Here is a 5,996-nt window from a genome sequence, read left to right on the forward strand (position 1 = left end):
ATGGCATCTCGGACCAGCGGTCGGGCACCTAGAGGCATTTACTCGATAAATATTTGATGGAGGCACGAACTGGACAGTGGGGGAAAGCGGGGGGTGGGGGGTGCAGGGACTAATAAGTGCCGCGCCATGCTGGATCCATCCAGCACTTTCTGCTGGGAGTCTGAACTGTGAGCTGAATGTAAGACTGAAAGCAACAGAAGTCCGGGAATTCTCGAGAGCTGCCCCTCCCGTTCCGCCAAACTGATCCCGCTGCCAAGGCCCCTGGAGCTACACGGTTTCTTCTCTTTTCCTTTTGATCTTCTGAGCATCTTCATAACTTTCCAGCAAAGTCTTCCTTTGCTTACGTTTGCCGGAAGTGTCTTTGGGTTCGGCAACCAGTCTCCAAATCGACACACCCTCGGTCCGCGTGAATTTTGCAGTCAGGTTCAGAAGGGATTTCCAGACCTCCCCGAAGTCCTCGTCCGAGACGGAGAGCCGGGTTCAGAGGCGACGCATGCGCCGTGCTGGGAGCGTGCTCCACGGAGCAGCAGGCGCGGGGTGACCGAGACTTGCTCCGTCTTTCTGGGAGCAGCCGGCGCCTGCCTGACCTGATTCTGGAAGATGCCGGACCCCAGCTGATGCGTACATCGCCTTGGAGTCCCCGCAGGTTTAGTCACTTGGAAGGAGCTGGATGGCTTCCCAATCCTCTGCCGCCCCCCAGTGGTCACTGCGCGACACGGTCCCTTCCTTTCCCCCTGGCGTCGCACAGAGCTCGGATTTTGCCTAGAATGGAGGCAGTTTTATTTTCTAAATTGCAACAATGCATGATAGGAAAGACCACAGCCAGAGACTGAATGAGCTAGCTTCCTTCTTTCCCTCCTCTGCCTCCCCTTCTCCTACTTATTTACATAGACTCAGAGCATCTCCCCAGGGGATAGTAATTACAAGGAGGAAAGTAGTAACCTGGCTGGACTCTATCTCAACCACGTGATCTCAGTGACCATCGCTAATGGTACAAATCGACGTCATGTGCGTCCTGACGGGGCCCGCTGAGATGGACACGCCACTCCTGCCAGAAATCAGTAACCTGAGTTTAATCATGAGGAAACACGAATCAAATCCAAAATTAAGGGGCATTCTTCCAAATACCTGGGAGTACTCATTACCATGTGACAGAAAAAAGAAGAAAAAAAAAGACTGAAGAACTGATCCAGACTGAAGGAGAAATGACATCTAACTGGGATTCTGGACCGGATCTTGGGACGGGGTAAAAGTTATTAGCGACGAAGAGTTGAAATTTGGGTCAGATTTGTATGTTAATGAATAGTATTGCATCAGTGTCAATTTCCAAGTTTTGATCGTTGTCCGGTGGCTGTGTAAGATGTTAATATTTGGAGAAGCTTGGTGAAGACTATGTGGAATTCTTTGTGCTATTTTTGCAACTGTTAAGTCAGAATTTATTTTAATAGGTTTTTTAAAACTACAACTGAAAAAAAAGTATTTCCTCCCAATTCCATACTATACTTAGCTGTTGCAGAATATAGGAGCGAGGAAGCTGATGCACCCAGCTTGGGTCAGAGCCCCTCCCCCCCTCCCATCAGCAATTGGCCTTGGCCACACTGGACATCCTGTCTGGAACTCCACCTGTGGACTGAGGGAGGCCAGGGAAGGGCGCTGGGTGGAGGAGGCAACCCAGGATGGCTTCCCTTGCCCTCACCTGACTCAGAGCAAAGTGAGGGCGGGAACTGTAGCTGATTAACCTCTGGGGGCCTCCTTCTCGGCGTGGGGCTGGGCGCAGAGCAAGTACTTCACACGCCAGCTTCCTGCCCATGACAGGAAGATGAGAACATAACTGCTGCTGTGAAGGCCCTTTTAATGGAACCCCAAGTACAGAGGCCACTTACAACTTGGCCGTGGAGAAGGCAAGTTCACAGTTCTCAAGGCACAGCCAGGGCCCAGGGGGTCCTCAGACCTGTCTCCCGGTGAACCAAGGAGGAAGCAGGCGGCTGAGACGCCGATCAGCAGTTTAGGGTAAACCATCTGGATCCTTCCATTTCCCACTCCTGACCCTTGCGTATTAAAAACCTCCAAAGGGCACGTGGGTGGCTCGGTCGGTTAAGCGTCTGACTTCAGCTCAGGTCATGATCTCACGGTTCGTGGGTCCAAGCCCTGCGTCGGGCTCTGTGCTGACAGCTCAGTCTGGAGCTGCTTCCGAGTCTGTGTCTCCCTCTCTCTCTGCCCCTCCCCCGCTCATGCTCTGTCCCTCTCTGTCAAAAATAAACTTTTTTTTTTTTAAACCTCCAAACTCGTTGCCGTGACCAGCAGGGTCCAGGGTCCTGCGTACCCCTGCCCTCTCCTCACTCTGCCCTAGCCACACTGAACTCCTCACTGCCCCCCTGCTTCCCCAGCTGGCTCCTGCTTCGGGACCACTGCACTCCCTGTTCTCTCTAGAATGCTTCTACAGATCTTTTTATTAAGTGTCACGTTTTCAGAGGGGACACTTTCCTGACCAGCCAATCTAAAGTATCCCCCTTTTCTACCACTCTGTCACAATATCCTGGCTTATTTTCTTTGTAGTACTAATCGCCATCTCCTATCACTTTACCTATCTTAAGTCTCCCACCAAAGAATGCAAAGGGCCTGTCTTGTCCAGCCTGGGCGCCAGCATGCAGAGCCGGGCCTGGTGAACAGTAGTGTGATGCATACAAACTGCGGTGTCTCCCAGACACCCGTCTCCCAGACTTCATGCCTTGTCACAGCAGCCATCATTTCATCTACCTCTCATGGTTTCTGTAAGGGACAGGAGCGGCTAGCTGGGAGTCCTCTCCGGGTTTTGCGATGTGGCTTCTATGCCTTGGCTTTCTCGCGACATGGCGGCCTCAGGGCCGGGGGACTGTTTACATAAAGACTGAAGGCTTTAAGAGCAACTGGTCCAGCAAAGCAGATGAAAGCTGCATCCTGTCCGTTATGCCGTCGCTTCATAGAGGAGTGTGTCATTGTCACCCTATTCATCCACCACTAACATTTCCACCCTCATTCAAGGGAAAGGGACAGAGAGGCCTCACCTTTCGAGGGTCAAAGAATTTGGGACCGTATTTCCCAACTACCACCGGGTAAGTGATAAACAAATATTTACTTAATAAATAAATATCCACTAAGTTAATTTGTTGGAGGAGATCAGATAAAGAAAGAGGAAAAACAAGCCTGGGGGCAAACGTGGGAAGCCACTGGCACTTTGAAGACCGTTGTGAAACCAGTGGGAATTTAGTTGGCTCATCAGGCTCATAGGGTTAGCGCCTCTCCATGTCCCTCGACAAACCACCACTGCATTATATTTAGCAAGTGATGGCGTGTTGCTGAGTTGCCCAAAGTGTGGGCTGGATGTGGTGTGCACGAAATGACTTTAGGAGACATGTCGAGCTGGCATTAAATGACACCGAATCACATGATGTATAGTTACGCCATTATCAGTTCTCTTTCAGTACTTCTCATGTCAAGGGGAGTTTCTGTTAGTGATAATGTGCCTTTAATAGCCCTCTAATACTGTGCTAATTTCTCTTTACATCAAAAGAAAAGCAGGCTTGGGGGGCACCTGGGTGGCTCAGTCAGCTAAGCGTCCGACTTCAGCTCAGGTCGTGATCTCACAGTTCGTGGGTTTGAGCCCCACTTGGGCTCTGTGCTGACAGCTCAGAGCCTGGAGCCTGTTTCAGATTCTGTATCTCCCTCTCTGTCTGACCCTCCTCTGCTCATGCTGTGTCTCTCTCTCACAAATAAAAAAAATAAAAAAATAAAAAATAGCAGGCTTGGGGCTCAGCACCTTGGCATGCAACGGTATCTATCTAGAATTTAAAGCCCTTGTTTTGTTCTTATGGCTTACTTTTATGGTTATTTCCTATTCGTGGCTTGGTGGTTTTTTATTTTGGATGCTGATAAACTCTAATGTAAATGTAAACCAGTAAAAAGGGCAGGCAAAGTATTAAGTTCATTAAGGATCACAGAGTCTAGACATACAGCAAAGGCCAAGACCTTTGAGCAAGAGCTCACAAATATATGAAAGGAGTATCATGAAACTAACAAACTAGAAATGAGAAAACCTAAGCCTACGTGCTGCTGGCGACCAGATGGACCTGATGACCTCCGGGGTCCCTTCCAGTGCTGACACTCTAGCCATTCCTACAGCATTTCTAACCCAGGGTCTGTGGCCTGTGCTTAGAGCCTGGCGGCAAAATCTAGGGTAGCAGAATCAAGGTGTCTACTAAATAAAGGTGGGGAAATTCTTCACTGTATTAACCATACCTCACCCCCAACAATGAATAAAAGTTCCATTTAAAAGATCCTGAACAGGGCATCTGGGCGGCCCAACCAGTTGAGCGTCTGTCTTTGCCTCAGGTCGTGACCTCATGGTTCGTGAGTTTGAGCCTTGAGCACTGAGTTCCACTCTGCGATAACAGAGTAGAGCCTGCTTGGGATTCCCTCTCTCTCCACCCCTCTCTCTCTCTCTGCCCCTACCCTGCTGGCACATGTGCGTACCCTCTCTCTCAAAATAAACGAACTTAATAAAAAATTAAAAAATTCTTAAACAGTGCTTCTCAAGATCAAACACGCATAGGAAGCCCCTGGGTATCTTGTTAGAATGTGGATTGTGATTCAGGTCTGGTTTGGGGCCTGGAATTCTGTATTTCTAAGAAGCTTCCGGGTGATGATGTTGTTGCTGATTTGGGGACCACACTGACAAAGATAAGCGCGCTCTAGAAACATAGTGTGTTTCCGACCATCTCTTCGTAGCTCTGCAGCTAGTAACAGTCACATTAGTAGTGTGAAGTCAGCCATGGTTTGAGTATTTACACCAAGAAAACCAGCACTACAAACCAGGGTTCATTCCATTGTTTTATTGTCTTCTATTAAGAAAGTGATAGGAAAATACAAGTAAAATTTACAATAAACTATAAACACACAGGGGTAGGACGCCTGGGGGGGCTCAGTCGGTTAGGCATCTGACTTTGGCTCAGGTCATGATCTCACGGTTAGGGAGTTCAAGCCCCGCGTCGGGCTCTGTGCTGACAGCGAGCTCAGAGCCTAGAGCCTGTCTTCTGATTCTGTGTCTCCCTCTCTCTCTCTGACGCTCCCCTGCTCATGCGGTCTCTCTCTCAAATAAAAACGTTAAAAAAGATTTTTTTAATAAATAAACACAGAGGGGTGCCTGGGTGGCTCGGTGGGTGGAGTGTCCGATTCTTGATCTTGCCGTCGTTGAGTTCAAGTCGTGTGCTGGGCTCCCCGCTGGGCGGGAAGCCTACTTAAAAAATAAAAAACTATGCACACAGGCACCCACATAAATACATACCCAACACATCCTCCCCCCAGAGAAGCTGTTAAGGATCTGCCACAGCCCGCAGGTGGTCGGGCAGATCCGCTCGCGGCGACCACGCAGATCTCTCCTGTAAACACCCGAAAGGTCAGTACTTTAAGTTGCGTTGGCCAGTCTCTGTCAAAAGGCGTCGGCGCTGCTGCTCCAGCTTGAAAGCAACCGCAATGTGTAAATTAAGAAGCGGGACGATTTTCAAATAAAATGTTCTTTGTGAACACGGAAAAACTTAAGCTCCATACAACTTTCACACGTCAGGAAATTGTATTTTGATTTTTCCCCCCAAACGCTGCAAACGTGAAGCCTTTCTTAGCTCACAAACCAGATGTAGCCAGCAGGCGGTAGGCCCTTCTTGTCTAGGTCACAATGGGAGCGGCGGGGCGCGGGGCTGGGACTCAAAGCAGATTAGGCACAAAGGGATCCAAAGGGATCGGCAGGTGCAAAGACCCTGCGGCTGGAAGGGGCGTGGCCTGAGAGACCCACGTGGCCGCGCTGCGATGAGCGGAGGGCGGAGCCAGCGAGAAAGGCGCGGGCGGCCTCGGAAGCCTTCGGGGGGCATTTGGGATTCGTTCCGAATTCAGCAGGAAGCCCTTAGGCAGCGTTGAGGGAAGGTGGCCCGCGATCCAATTCGCATCTGCATCCTGTAACGAGTCGT

This window comes from Crocuta crocuta, unplaced genomic scaffold, assembly GCF_008692635.1.
Source record: "Crocuta crocuta isolate KB4526 unplaced genomic scaffold, BGI_CrCroc_1.0 scaffold110, whole genome shotgun sequence".
NCBI classification, from domain to species: Eukaryota; Metazoa; Chordata; class Mammalia; order Carnivora; family Hyaenidae; genus Crocuta; species Crocuta crocuta.